This window comes from Salmo trutta, chromosome 3 (genome assembly GCF_901001165.1).
Source record: "Salmo trutta chromosome 3, fSalTru1.1, whole genome shotgun sequence".
Taxonomy (NCBI): Eukaryota; Metazoa; Chordata; class Actinopteri; order Salmoniformes; family Salmonidae; genus Salmo; species Salmo trutta.
In genome coordinates, this window is record NC_042959.1 from 46,195,390 (window position 1) to 46,211,533 (window position 16,144).

At 43.4% G+C, this 16,144-nt stretch overlaps 1 protein-coding gene across 3 annotated transcripts in view; it reads left to right on the plus strand.

The window, feature by feature from the left end:
- Positions 1-3,886: 3,886 nt before the first annotated feature.
- Positions 3,887-16,144, plus strand: part of LOC115176206 (zinc finger protein 516) — a 65,099-nt gene continuing 52,841 nt past the window's right edge. For 2 of the 3 annotated variants that reach the window (XM_029736079.1, XM_029736083.1), the window contains exon 1: positions 3,888-4,441. The gene's annotated coding sequence lies outside the window, so the exon portion shown is untranslated. Of the gene's footprint in view, positions 4,442-16,144 lie in introns of all 3 variants that reach the window. The other variant, XM_029736087.1, reaches the window with a different exon arrangement.

The following is a 16,144-nucleotide window of genomic DNA, read 5'->3' on the forward strand; positions in this document are numbered from 1 at the left end:
GAGAGAGAGAGAGAGACAGAGAGAGGGGGGGGTGGAGAGAGAGAGGGGGGGACAGAGAGAGAGAGAGAGACAGAGAGAGGGGGGGGTGGAGAGAGAGAGGGGGGACAGAGAGAGAGAGAGAGACAGAGAGAGGGGGGGTGGAGAGAGAGAGGGGGGGACAGAGAGAGAGAGAGAGACAGAGAGAGGAGGGGTGGAGAGAGAGGGGGGGGGGACAGAGAGAGAGAGAGAGACAGAGAGAGGGGGGGTGGAGAGAGAGGGGGGACAGAGAGAGAGAGAGAGAGAGAGAGGGGGGGGGGCGTTAAGGAAACTGATTTTTTTTAAACGACGAAGGATAAGGGATGGAAAACAGAGGGTAAATAGAGTGTTAGTTATTTGGCTCTCATTCAAAACAAGTAATCTGATATATCACATGAATATTTGATATTGTATAGCCTTATGGTGGGGATTGCGTGTGCTCATGATGTGGTCATTGGCCGTGAGGGAACAAAGCCCTCCCCTTCAATCCCTGTGGTAAGGCAGTAAGGTTGTCAGTGCACACCAAACAGCTGACAATTAGCAAGGTGTCAATATTGCACTGGGAGCAAATTGAGCACAAGGGGCTGTGGTGTCAGTCAGTTGTGTAACACACCTTCACTGTTACTACAAGCTAGCTCAACTAAAGGGCTTTTATAAATATAGTCTCTGTCGCGTTCCTGTATGAGTGGAATATTACATAGTGTATGGCATTGTGGGGAATACAAGTAGAAGCTATTAAAAGCCTGTCCTGAGGTTAGGACCAGCATGTGTTTGTGTGTGTGTGTTGTTGTGTGTGTGTGTGTGTGTGTTTCTGTGTTTTTGTGTGTATGTGTGTGTGAGTGCGTGTGCACTACACTAGTTACTTGTGTGTGAGTATGAATGAAGCCTAGAAGGCTAGGGTGACATTGCTTCAAATGACTCATTGAAGTTTTGTTACAACCCTGAAAGCAGCGTTATTGCAGTGTGAATAAAGAACCTGCAACAGGACATTTGACAAATGACAGGGAAGCCTCTTGAATGAGTGGCTTACAGAGGACACCTTGTCTATTGACCCTCCCTGCCTCTCAGATGGTAGAGATAGAGGGAACTTGGAGTACGACCCCTCTATTGTGACAAGATGCATCTCAGAGCACTAGTCTAAGTCACTGCAGAAAAACTTAAAGAGGAAGGGAGCTCTATAGCCATGGTGTTATTATATCGCATTGTGTGTACTGTACACATGTTCAGTGCATATACCTTTTTTAAAGGGTAACTACCTCTCCCAAAATAATGATTTATTCGCTTGTCTTTGTGTATGTGTGTGTGTGTGCGCGTGCGCATGTGTGTGTGTGTGTGTGAATATACAGTGCCTTCGGAAATTATTCAGACCCCTTGACTTTTTTCACATTTTGTTACGTTACATCTTATTCTAAAATGTATTAAATCGTTTTTTCCCCTCATCAATCTACACACAATAACCCATAATGACGAAGCAAAAACAGGTTTTTAGAATTTTTGCAAATGTATAATAAAAAATTAAAAAATTACATGTACATAAGTATTCAGACCCTTTACTCAGTACTTTGTTGAAGTACCTTTGGCAGCAATTACAGCATTTTGGGTATTTTTGGGTATGATGCTACAAGCTTGGCACACCTGTATTTGGACAGTTTCTTCCATTCTTCTCTGCAGATCCTCTCAAGCTCTGTCAGGTTGGATGGGGAGCATTGCTGCACAACTATTTTCAGGTCTCTCCAGAGATGTTCGATCGGGTTCAAGTCCGGGCTCTGGCTGGGCTACTCGAGGACATTCAGAAACTTGTCCCGAAGCCACTTCTGCATTGTCTTGGTTGTGTGCTTAGGGTCATTGTCCTGTTTGAATGTGAACCTTCACCCCAGTCTGAGGTTCTGAGCGCTCTGGAGCAGGGTTTTTTCAAGGTTTGTATGATCTCTCTGTACATTGCTCCATTCATCTTTGCCTCGATCCTGACTAGTCTCCCAGTCCCAAATGCTGAAAAACATCCCCACAGCATGATGCTACTACCACCATGCTTCATCGTAGGGATGGTGCCAGGTTTCCTCCAGACGTGACGCTTGGCATTCAGGCCAAAGGCTTCAATCTTGTTTTCATCAGTCCAGAGATTCTTGTTTCTCATGGTCTGAGAGTCTTTAGGTGCCTTTTGGCAAACTCCAAGAGAGCTGCCTTTTACTGAGGAGTGGCTTCTGTCTGGCCACTCTACCATAAAGGCCTGATTGGTTTAGTGCTGCAGAGAATGTTGTCCTTCTGGAAGGTTCCCCCATCTCCACAGAGGAACTCTTTAGCTCTGTCAGAGTGACCATAGAGTTCTTGGTCACCTCACTGACCAAGGCCCGATTGCTCAGTTTGGCCAGGTGGCCAGGTCTAGGAAAAGTCTTGGTGGTTTCAAACTTCTTCTATTTAAGAATGATGTTTTGGTACTGTTCCCCAGATCTGTACCTCGACACAATCCTGTCTCGGTGCTCTGAGGACAATTCCTTTGACCACATGGCTTGGTCTTTGCTCTGACATGCACTGTCAACTGTGGGACCTTACAGATAGGTGTGTGCCTTTCCAAATCATGTCCAATCAATTTAATTTACCACAGGTGGACTCCAATCAAGTTCTGGACACATCTCAAAAAATTGTCAAAACATGTTTTCGCTTTGTCATTAGGGGGTATTGTGTGTAGATTGCTGAAAAAAAAATATTTTATCAATTTTAGAATAAGGCTGTAGCCTAACAAAATGTGGAAAAAGTAAAGGGGTCTGAATATTTTCCAAAGGCACTGTATATGTGCATGCGCATGGAAGCCATTGTGACCTAGAGGGTGGTGTGTCAGTGCATACCGATTCAAGGGCTTGTGGCTGATAAGATGTGTCAGTGACTTAAATCACTGGTACATCAGAAGTTAGGAAGAAGGCTTCTTCCCTATGCATGCTAAGCAAACACCCCTATCCATGGCTTACTCACTGCAATGCAGATGTGAATCTACCCACAATCTACATTTAATCCAAAGTGGCACAATTTCTCTCATATTATCTAGGCCTCTTATTTTAAATTCAACCTACCATAGTCTAAAGACAATTTAGGCTGTTCAAGAAATAACCCTCAATGTGTCTTTCAAATCGGTGTGCTTATACAGCCTTCCTATGCTAGTGAGTCTACAAAAACCGGCCAACCTACCACACAGATATTTTTTCACTGAAACAGTATATTATTATTTTGACCTCTAACACCACAAGTGAATTCCACTGTATCAAAAATAATAGATTAGGTTACATATCCTATATTAATGCAATTGACAAATTAATACACTTTGCTTTTAGCAATCATTACAGAATTCAAATGTAATTTCACCTTTGTAAAGATTTTAATATAGCTAATACATGTTTAATGAATGATATTTTAATAAAATGCCATGGTGTTGTAGCGAACGGAGGGCGCAGGAAGCGAACTGGGTCTCTGGAAAGGCACACCACGTATGCATCGTACCAATAGGGTTAACTCACTTTGTGGAATTGTAATGTGGCTCATATAACGAGGGCTACACTGCCCCATCCGAGGAGGAAGGTACGTCCCCATGCTTCGACTAACTTAAGTCTCACGATGCAATCCGATGGCCCCACGGCCCCCATCCCACTTCTGACACCGATATAGCTAACGAGGGGCGTGGGAAGCGAACCCGGGCCTCTGTGAAAGGCATACAACCTACGCATCGTGCCAATATGTTAACTCGATTGGAATTGTAACTTGGCTCATATAGCGTGGGTCGCTACAGTATATTACTTATAATTACCTAAGCCAATTAGAAGTTAGGGTAGTTCAACTAGGCTATTTGTTTTGGATGTATCTGATTCCTCTGTCTGTAACCGCATGCATTCCAAACGGCTGTTGTCTATGACGTCCGTAAGCAGGTTTGAGAACCTGTCTGAATTGAATCCAAATGGTAACACATTGATACTCAATATTTTGGCGAATATACAAGTGTTGGGCCGACATGTCATGTCGTCGTGTATGTCAACCGAATACTTTATTTAGTATAGTATCACGAACTTTGTGCTGATGGAGACAATAGTAAATAGTTCATTTAATGCGGGAGAGACCATCCACAGCACTGAAAGGTGATTCTGTGAAACGATCGAGGCGCAAACGTCTTGGTTTTGCTCATAATGTAACACAGTCCAGGAAATAGGCTATACTTAGGAGTTAAAGAAGCAATTGGAGGCTTTGCTTATCGTCATTGCTCGAGAGGAATCAAGCTCTTAGTGCATTGAATGCTTGGAGACCGATGACTATCCCTATGTCACAGTGGTTTCGACTCACTCAATCATATGCACTTCAACATACAGCGCATGCTTTCACCTTTGCTTTCGCCTATTCTTTGGGAGTGCTTCCAGGATATTTTTTTGGATCACACACTTGCACACAGGTACGTAACTATATTAGATTACATTGATGTTTCGCTTCCGTGTGTTTGCTGAGGGTTTTGAATGGCAGCCGAGTCGAGGAGTTTGAGTAGGAATATGAGCAAATACGAACCTATTAACCTACTCGAGACTATATCAAACAAACATAATAAACGTTCCATTATCAATAGTCTGTATCAATAACGACATTAGTACGTGGTTATATCGTATGGGTTTGATAGAGCTGCCCTAATACAGGCTACCTCTGCTTTGTCATATTCTTGAAAATGTGAAGTTGAAAAGGTTGCTCTGTTATCATGCAACATCAAAACCCACGGGATTAATCCGTTTGGAGGAACGATATTGGAAGAGCTTGGTTGACTAGATTCATGATTGTTGTTTTATAATCATAGGCAATTATTAAATGGCTATTTAATAGACTTTGATGTTTGTTTCTTAAAACAGGCAGAGACAGAGGAAAGCACATCCATATTAGGAAGTCAAATGTCCCACATATAGGCCTAATAGACATGCCATAGCTGTCATTTAGTTAGAAGAACATGGCACAAATGTCATGCGTTCATAAGAGCTGATTTTGAGATCGCTGACTCAAAAGTCCCCAACAACTTAAATAGCCTACCATCAAAATTAGTTGGAGCTCATTAACATGTGGCGGGGGTGGGGAGTCGAAAGATGCGGGCTGGGTGGGGGTGTCGGAGTCAGCACAACTTTTGAACCACATGGTATTCATGTTTTATTGTCCTTCATAAACTTCAATAAACTATTGTGGACGTATGTCCTATGCTCTACATGGGGAAGCCTAAATCTCCTATACATGGAGATGTGTGTGACATTGTGGAAGGAAGAAAAGCAGGAGGGCTGTGCCTTAACAATCACAAAGTAGTGTCCACGTAGCGCAAGGGAGCATATCACAAGTCTGCGCACATATTTCCGGCAATTAGGCTACGCGTAGCCTATTCAAACCTATTCAAACCTACTGTGCCTATAGCCTTTACCGAATTCTGCCAGTAAATAAAACCAGTCAAATATGTAAATCCATGTTTAATTTTTTTTGTATATATATATATATATATATATATATACTATTTTTTTAAACATGGATTTACATATTTGACTGGTTTTATTTACTGGCAGAATTCGGTAAAGGCTATAGGCACAGTACCCAAATCTATTGCCGTATAGGCTAACAATGAAACATGAAGGCCTCAACAATTTAAGCCAGCTGTGGGTTAGTATGCAATGCATCATTTTGATACAACTTTTCTGTTTCCCTTTTTTCAATCGAGCTGCCTGTCCTCGGTTCTAGTTGCAGGGACGTCACCCGCGGGTGCTCTACATTCTTAGCGCAAGTGACACGAGAGAGAGAGAGAGAGAGAGAGCGGGTGACAGACAGGGCGACAGACAGACAGGGAGAGAGAGAGAGAGAGAGAGAGCGGGTGACAGACAGGGAGACAGACAGACAGGGAGAGAGAGAGGGAGAGAGAGAGAGAGAGAGAGAGCGGGTGACAGACAGACAGGGAGAGAGAGAGAGAGAGAGAGAGAGAGAGCATGGAACCTGTACAGTCCTACGGCAACAAAAGAGCAGCGCGAGGAAAGTACGCGAGAAACGTGTCATGCAATGGAACTAATAATTCATAGAATAAAAATATGATAGCGGAACCGGCACTCTCGAAATAGTGCCCCAAGTAGTCTAGGCTAGGCCTATCTGGAGTAATTCTCTCATATTGCATAACCATACCTCTCCTAAGGGAAAACGGTTGTCCACTGTCTTACTGGGAAGGAAGTCGCTAAATACATATTATTGTTCCTGGTTGCAGGTCGGAATGGTATTATAGCCTCAGACAGACTTCTTCGACTGGCCAAAGACTCAAAGCATTCATTTCCTTGCCCCGTGAATACAGTGTTACTTGATGAGGAATGGTCATTAAATTAGGCTACTATTTAGTTTTATTTGCTTGTGCCCTGATTTGAAGAATGTCATAACATCAAAACATGGCTGTTTTGTTTCGAGGACATTGCGACAATGTATCAGTATAGCAGTGTACTTGTCTGGCTACATTTCGGCAACAATGTAGTGTACAATCAGTAAGTGTTTTGAATGACCCTGCACGCTGAAAAAAGTTATGATGTAGTCCTACAACAAGACAAAACTTGAAAGATGGAAAATAACTTGACATGTTTGATACAAAGCAGACTTTAGCAGGCTAATAGCAATGCAGTGGTCAGCGTTGGGGGCAGTTTCCTTAGCCTTGCACACCTGTTTTACAGGATGTAGTTGTCATCTCTGGCGGAGTCAGGTTTCAGACGTATAGGACAATTGTATTCACCTTTCAAAAATCCGCTGATGAAAACAGTTTTTTGAGATCCACAATCTCTTCCGTGACATTTGGACATGATGGTAACACATGACGTAGCCTAATTTCATTCTTCAGAATTGAGTAGCCAATGAAATTAGAATGATCATCCACTGGAGCGCCACCTGACGTAATAGGACTACATATTATCTTCAAATACATTACAGTAAAAAGGTATCCATCCAACCTTTTTATCGGAGTAAATTACATGTCGCATAAAAAAATGTCATGACAGGCCTGATGGAAACATCATATTTGTTGGTAAACTTTCCAAATGTCAACTAAACAAATACTCTAGGCAAGGTGGGATCTTTTTGTGTTGGTAAAAATGTTTGTGCGTAAAACCCTTTTGTGCGCAAATATTGATATAATAACCTGTATATCGAAGTCAATTTGGAGTCACGAAATGAGATGTTATTTAGTCCTCCCACTACGACTCGGGAAAGCATGCAGTTTAGTAAAATACAGATGAAATAACAGGTTGGTGAAAGTGCAAGGTGGCAAGCAACATCCAACAACAACAACATCCACCTTTTCAATAAATATTGAGCGTCTTATTCCGGTGACATGATGATCAATGCTTGGCTGCAGTTTGACAAATAAACATAATCTCGCTCTTTTGTCCGTAATAATCTCATCATGTAGGCTATACCTGCACTGTATACGCAATCTGTTGGCTAGAGCGCATGTGCATGTGCACGTGCTAATACCGGAGTGGACACATTAGCTAAATAAATCAACACATTTTTCTTTTGTGACAAAACCATTAGTAGAGTTGAAAATGCGATGGAAACCCTTTTCATTTGCATTTTTTATTAGGTACATGGGAATTTAACCTTCTATGGCATGATTTTTTTTGAGGGGAGGGGGGAACAATGTGCTACGAGGGTACTGAAACACCAAGGTTTTCTATAATACATATAAGTGGAATAAGGAAAACAAGCAATATATGCATTAGAAAAAGTTTTATTTTGACAAACATAAATCCACAAATGGTTCCAACCAATCACAATTAGAAGCTTTAAAGTCAAAACATCAAACAATCAAATGAACAAACTACTACTAATTACAACTAACACCTCATGTATAAATGATTCTCACATTTCATATGAACATATAAACCAACATCCAAATGACTGTGTGTGTTTGTGATGTGTGGAGGGGTTAGCCTGTGTGTGCGGGTATATGTGCGAGTGTGTGCGTGTGTTTCAGTGTGTCTGTGATACGTGGGTTATTGTTTGAATCAGTGTTACTCTTTTTGACAAAGCATACTTTGATTTCCTATTCTGTGTGGAACCTCAGGAAGCAGTTGCTGGTGGATGTGAAACAGAGGTGGACATCTCATTTCCTCCACTTGGCTTTTGGTGTACATGTGCGCCCTGGTACCTTGCATCTCCCCTTCTTTTCAGCTATAATCATCCAGTAGGCTGTGGCATCCAGGCACACATCAGGGACTGGAATTGGAGCAGCGGGTCCTTTTCTCCTCTTCTCCCCATACTCACCAGCAATTGTGGAACCTCGACGACCTTTCTTGCGCTCCCGACTCTTTCCACTTTTGCATAGGCCTTCAGCGATGTATGGCTTGAAGGTATGCAGCTTAATTTGTTCCTTCTTTCTCATGCCAGTGCCTTCACAATCTCTTCGGTAGAGCAGCCAGGTGGTCACGATGATCATATCCAGGAAGTGGAACACCATGCCGGTGGTACCACTTCTTTGATCTGATTTTGTTCCGGTACAGTGCAATCACTGAGTCAAGCTGATCCACCCCACCCATATTCTCGTTGTATTCTTTCACCACAGCGGGGCAGGGGACTTTGGTGATCATCTTTCGCTTGCGATCCCACCTGTCAACCTCGGTGACTGGGTGGGCTCCAGTGTAATCACTCAGAAGGGTCACTGAGGGGTTATCGTACCACTTCACAACGGGCAAGGTGGTTTCTCCAACCATGGCCATCTTCTGTTCAAAAGATCCACGTCCTGCTCTCTTCAGCTCAGCATCGCACATCAAGTCGATGCCTGGTAGTCTGTTGCCATGAACAGTACCAGTGCAGTGGATTCCCTGCTGAGCCAGTGTGAGCACGAGGGACACTCGTAAACCAGTTGTCGAAGAAGAGCTTGTAGTTCTCTTGCTTGGGTATAGGCTGGGCCAGGCAGAGGACAACGTTGCCACTTGCTCCCACATCTGCTAGCTCGGGGTTGTACAACTCTCCCTTAGATTTCTAAGTTGTGTGGGACACCATCAGAGCCAGCCAAGATGAGTATCTTGTAGCTTCAATCTATTTCTTCCCTTGAATGGGACCATCTGCTCATCAACAGCCAGCTTCTCACCCATTGGGGTTGACGTCAGTTTTGAGGTTAGATGAGTGACCAGTGGTTGGTTCTTGTGGAGTGGATCATCATTTTCCTCCTGTCTCTCTTAATTGTTACTGAATTGCAGGGATTTTTTGATGGCCTCCCATCTATTCATTATCATGGTGCCAGCTACTTGGGACACTGGGCAGGCTTTGTTCCAAAACACGCGGGTGCCTGGTAAACCAAACACTGACATGTACACCACAATACCCAGAAACTGCTCCAATTATTATGTTGTGAGGTTAAGGGGCTTGTTTGCGTTACATTATATCACATTTGACTGCCCTACAATAACTTCCAGTATGTCTTCAGAGAAAAACTGCTTGATGTACATATATCATCAGATCTTGAAAGCAGTTCCTGCCATTCTGAGTAATCATTGAAGTATGCATTGTGGGGTGTTCTCCACCAGGATAGTCGTGGAAGATCAACCTCTGCTACATCTTCATCCTCAGACTCAGTCTCATTGTCAACAGACATATACCCATCTTCATCCACTGGCATGCGCGCACACACACACACACACACACACACACACACACACACACACACACACACACACACACACACACACACACACACACACACACACACACACACACACACACACACACACACACACACACACACACACGTTACTTTGCTGACTGACCCCTAACTGACCCCTGACCTCCTAACTGTCTCTCAAACCTGATTCGGGGATCCACTCTTCCTGACTCTCCTCAAGCTCACTGTCCTCACTGTCAGAGGGAATGACCTTAACTGCTTGATCATGTTCCTTCCGCCTATAAAATGTTCTTGTGTCCATTTCCTGTAAGTATCAGTAGATAGTAAAGTAAATACATTGACTATGGTCATAATTATGCATTCAAGCACATCTCCACACTTTAGCATGATATTGCCCGAACAAAAGTGGTCTAACTGCACAATGATGCCCAGAGGCAACGAACCAAAAAACAGTTTTGGTATATAAATAAAAATGAAATAAGTCTTTAAACAATCAAATATACTTCTTTACATACTCATGCACATGTATATATATATTTTATATAATGTTATTTCAATTTAAACACGTTAAAAAGTGATTTTATCTTACCAATTGGTGGCTCTGTGTCCCATGCGGCTTTGCTTCCTGAAAGGACTGCTCCACCCCCAGACAAAAGGCCACACCCACTTCAGCCCCTTATTTCGTTGGACACAGACATGTCAGGTGATATATATATATACACATATACATATATGTAGATTTTAGAATATAAACTGTAGCGAATTGGATGGAAACCTAGCTACTAACCACGCTTCCATCCACAGTTGTTTTTCAAGTAAAGTCATACCATATGAACAAAAAAAATATTGACAGCTGTGATTTCCTAAATGTCGACAGATCATTTTTCGTTTCAAATTGGTGGTGGAAAAGCCTTTATGCGAAATTTTGATATGATAACCATCATATTCGATGTAAACTTGAAGTCACGTGATGATATGGTGTCTGGTCCTCCCACTATGATTTGAGAAACCATTCAGTTTATTAGGCTACAGATTAAATAAGTTATTATGCACTTCACAGGGTGGTGAAAGTGCACAGTGATTTTGATGCTTTCCTATAAATATCGAGGGTCTTATTCTGGTGACATGATGATTGAGGCTTGACTGCCATTTGACAAATACAAATATTCTCGCTCTTATCCATAATAATCTCAACATGTAGACTAGCCTACCCGCACAAACCACCCACATTGTATCTGCGAGCTGTCTGCTAAAGTGCATGTGCCAAGACCACACACATTTGCTATTTAACTCAACAGCTTTTGTGACAAAACTCTCAGTAGAGTTGAAAATGCAATGGAAACACATTGAACTTTCAATTTGTTTTCGGTACATGAAAACGTAAGTGAAAAAGTACATTTTGTGTGCACTATGTCATCATTGACTGACTATTTTCTGCAACAAGTCCGTTTGGTAGAAACACGTCAATGGTGTTCTTTATGTGGAATTTAGAATATTCACATGAAAATCTGTCACCAATTGAATGGAAATCGAGCTTGTGACTCAATGCGATAGATTTTTGTATGGCTTTGTGAGAATGACACTTGACAGGCACATTTACTAGTCTTTCTGTAAGTTTACAATTTTACAAGAGTAGGGGATGTTATTGTTGTTGTTTCAGTTGAATTAAAGTCTGACATGAATTTAAATATTATTATCTTAATAGTCTAAAGCTAAAGTACAGTACCAGTCAGAAGTTTGGACACACCTACTCATTCAAGGGTTTTTCTTCATTTTTACTATTTTCTACATTGTAGAATATTAGTGAAAACATCAAAACTATGAAATAACACGTGATGGTGCTTTGCTGGTGACACTGTCTTTGATTTATTTAGAATTCAAGGCACACTTAACCAGCATGGCTACCACAGCATTCTGCAGCGATACGCCATCCCATCTGATTTGTGCTTTCATTTGTTTTTTTATTTCCCCTTTATTTAACCACGTAGGCTAGTTGAGAACAAGTTCTCATTTAAAACTGAGACCTGGCCAAGATAAAGCAAAGCAGTGTGACACAAACAACAACACAGAGTTACACAAGGAATAAACAAACATACAGTCAATAATACAATAGAAAAAGTCTATATACAGTGTGTGCAAATGAGGTAGGATAAAAGAGGTAAGGCAATACATAGGCTATAGTGGTGAAATAGTTACCATATAGCAATTAAACACTGGAGTGATAGATGTGCAGAAGATGAGTGTGCAAGTAGAGATACTGGGGTACAAAGGAGCAAAATAAATAAAATAAATAATAAAGTATGGGGATGAGGTAGTTAGATGGGCTATTTACAGATGGGCTATGTACAGATGCAGTGGTCTGTGAGCTGCTCTGACAGCTGGTGCTTAAAGTTAGTGAGGGAGCTATGAGTCTCCAACTTCAGTGATTTTTGCAGTTCGTTCCAGTCATTGGCAGCAGAGAACTGGAAGAAAAGGCGGCCAAAGGAGGAATTGGCTTTGGGGGTAACGAGTGAAATATACCTGTTGGAGCGCGTGCTACGGGTGGGTGCTGCTATGGTGACCAGTGAGCTGAGATAAGGCGGGGCTTTACCTAGCAAAGACTTATAGATGACCTGGAGCCAGTGGGTTTGGTGACGACTATGAAGCGAGGGCCAGCCAACGAGAGCACACAGGTCGCAGTGGTGGGTAGTATATGGGGCTTTGGTGACAAAACGGATGGCACTCTGATAGACTGCATCCAATTTGCTGAGTAGAGTGTTGGAGGCTATTTTGTAAATGAAGAGTGTTGGAGGCAACGTAAGGAGAGTTGTATAGCATTGAAACTTATCTGGAGGTTAGTTAACACAGTGTCCAAAGAAGGGCCAGAAGTATACAGAATGGTGTCTTCTGCGTAGAGGTGGATCAGAGAATCACCAGCAGCAGGAGCGACATCATTGATGTATACAGAGAAGAGAGTCGGCCCGAGAATTAAACCATGTGGCACCCCCATAGAGACTGCCAGAGGTCCGGATAACAGGCCCTCCGATTTGACACCCTGAACTCTGTCTGAGAAGTAGTTGGTGAACCAGGCGAGGCAGTCATTTGGAAACCAAGGCTGTTGAGTCTGCCGATAAGAATGTGGTGTCGAAGAGTGTTGACTGAGTCGAAAGCCTTGGCCAGGTTGATGAATACAGCTGCACAGTATTGTCTCTTATTGATGGCGGTTATGATATCGTTTAGGACCTTGAGCGTGGCTGAGGTGCACCCATGACCAGCTTGGAAACCAGATTGCATAGCAGCGAAGGTACGGTGGGATTTGAAATGGTCGGTGATCTGTTTGTTAACTTGGCTTTCAAATACCTTAGGTCTTTGAAAGGGTAGGATGGATATAGGTCTGTAGCAGTTTGGGTCTAGATTGTCTCCCCCTTTGAAGAGATGGATGACCGTGGCAGCTTTGCAATCTTTGGGGATCTCAGACGATACGAAAGAGAGGTTGAACATGCTAGTAATAGGGGTTGCAACAATTTCGGCAGATCATTTTAGGAAGAGAGGGTCCAGATTGTCTAGCCCGGCTGATTTGTAGGGGTCCAGATTTTGCTGCTCTTTCAGAACATCAGCTATCTGGATTTGGGTGAAGGAGAAATGGGGGAGGCATGGGCAAGTTGCTGTGGGAGGTGCAGGGCTGTTGACCGGGGTTGGGGTAGCCAGGTGGAAAGCATGGCCAGCCATAGAAAAATGCTTATTGAAATTCTCAATTATCGTGGATTTATCGGTGGTGACAGTGTTTCCTAGCCTCAGTGCAGTGGGCAGCTGGGAGGAGGTGCTGTTATTCTCCATGGACTTTACAGTGTCCCAGAACTTTTTTGAGTTTGTGCTACAGGATGCAAATTTCTGTTTGAAAAAGCTAGTCTTTGCTTTCCTAACTGCCTGTGTATATTCGTTCCTAACTTCCCAGAATAAGTTGTATACTGCTTGGGCTATTCGATGCCAATGCAGTACGCCACAGGATGTTTTTGTGCTGGTCACGGGCAGTCAGGTCTGGAGTGAACCAAGGGCTATATCTGTTCCTGGTTCTACATTTTTTGAATGGGGCATGCTTATTTAAGATGGTGAGGAAAGCACTTTTAAAGAATAACCAGGCATCCTCTACTGACGGAATGAGGTCAATATCCTCCCAGGTCGATTAGAAATGCCTGCTCGCTGAAGTGTTTTAGGGAGCGTTTGACAGTGATGAGGGGTGGTTGTTTGACCGCAGACCCATTACAGACGCAGGCAATGAGGCAGTGATCGCTGAGATCCTGGTTGAAGACAGCAGAGGTGTATTTGGAGCGAAGGTTGGTTAGGATGATATCTATGAGGGTGCCCGTGTTTACGGATTTGGGGTTGTACCTGGTAGGTTCATTGATCATTTGTGTGAGATTGAGGGCATCAAGCTTAGATTGTAGGATGGCCGAGTTGTTAAGCATGTCCCAGTTTAGGTCACCTAACAGCACGAGCTCTGAAGATAGATGTGGGGCAATCAATTCACATATGGTGTCCAGGGCACAGCTGGGGGCAGAAGGTGGTCTATAGGAAGCGGCAATGGTGAGAGACTTGTTTCTGGAAAGGTGGATTTTTAAAAGTAGAAGGTCATTGTTTGGGCACAGACCTGGATAGTAAGACAGAACTCTGCAGGCTATCTCTGCTGTAGATTGCAACTCCGCCCCCTTTGGCAGTTCTATCTTGTCGGACAATGTTATATTTAGGGATGGATATTTCAGGGTTTTTGGTGGTCTTCCTAAGCCAGGATTCAGACACGGCTAGGACATCCAGGTTGGCAGAGTGTGCTAAAGCAGTGAATAAAACAAACTTAGGGCGGAGGCTTCTAATGTTAACATGCATGAAACCAAGGCTTTTACGGTTACAGAAGTCAACAAATGAGAGCGCCTGGGGAATGGGAGTGGAGCTAGGCACTGCAGGGCCTGGATTAACCTCTACATCACCAGATGAGCAGAGGAGGAGTAGGATAAGGGTGTGGCTAAAGGCTATAAGAACTGGTCGTCTAGTACGTTCGGAACAGAGAGTAAAAGGAGCAGGTTTCTGGGAACGGTAGAATAGATTCAAGGCATAATGTACAGACAAATGTATGATAGGATGTGAATACAGTGGAGGTTAACCTATGCATTGAGTGACGATGAGAGAGATATTGTCTCTAGAAACATCATATTAAACAGGTGAGGTCCCCGCATGTGTTGGAGGTGGAACTAAAGGGTTAGCTAAGACATATTGAGCAGGGCTAGAGGCTCTACAGTGAAATAAGGCAATAATCACTAACCAAAACAGCATTGGACAAGGCATATTGACATTAGGGAGAGGCATGCGTAGCCGAGTGATCATACTATACCTATTTTGCCAATTGGCCTGGACCCTTTTACTACACAGAGTCCTGCTGATCCATAACGACTGGTCTGCCGACGTAACCACACGAGGGGGCTACAACAGACTTCTTCCGTTGCGACGTCCCCCTAAGGCCCTTCTGCTAGCTTGCTTTCCCCGGCCCGCTAGCTGTCTAAATCGCTACTCACTGGCCCAAGAAATTGGCCGATGGGCCTCTTCAGCTAACAGTCCGATATGCTCTAGACAGCTAGCGGGCCGCGGCTAGCAGGCTAAAAGATGGGCATTCAGGGGACGTCACGACGGAGGAGTCTGTTGAAAAACCCCCTTGGGCAGATTACGTCGGTAGTCCAGTCATGATGGATTGTCGGGGCTCCGTATCGGCAGTAAAAGGGGTCAAGGCCAATTGGCAAAATAGGTATTGCAGCCCAAGGAGTGGCTGATGGACCTCTTCAGCTAGCCGGGGGATGGGCCTAGCATAGGCTAGCTCCAGGCTAATTGGTGCTTGCTTCGGGACAGAGATGTTAGCCAGGAGTGGCCACTCGGATATCAGCTAGCTAGCAGCAATGATCCATGTGAAAAGGTTCAGAGCTTGCGATAGGAATCCAGAGATATGGAGAAAAATAAGTCCGATATGCTCTGGTTGGAATCGCGCTGTGCAGACTGGCAAGAGTTTTCCGGGCTAAAGTTTAGCTGATGACCGCTAGCTGTGGCTAGCTGACTACTAGTTAGTAGCTAGTTAGCTGGCTAGCTTCTGTTTGGGGTTCCGGTTATAAAGTAAAGAAAATAGCAGATCCATACCACATTGGGTTAGGCGGATTGCAGGAGAGTATGTTGAAGTTGAGGTTAAGAGAAATATAAAAAAATATATACACGGGACACGACAAGATGAAGACAAAGACGTCTGACTGCTACGCCATCTTGGAAATCCAAATCCATTTAAGGATCAACTTTGTAGCAACATACCACGATCCACAGCTGATCCTGTTGGAGCTCCAACAATGCAGAGCTTCACAAAAGAATGCCACTGGTGGAAAAGCCTGTTGCAATGTTTTATATTCATGAATTCACACAGTGGCTCATACAGTACATGACCGAACAGAGATTTTATTTGATTGGGAAAGGGGGATACCTAGTCAG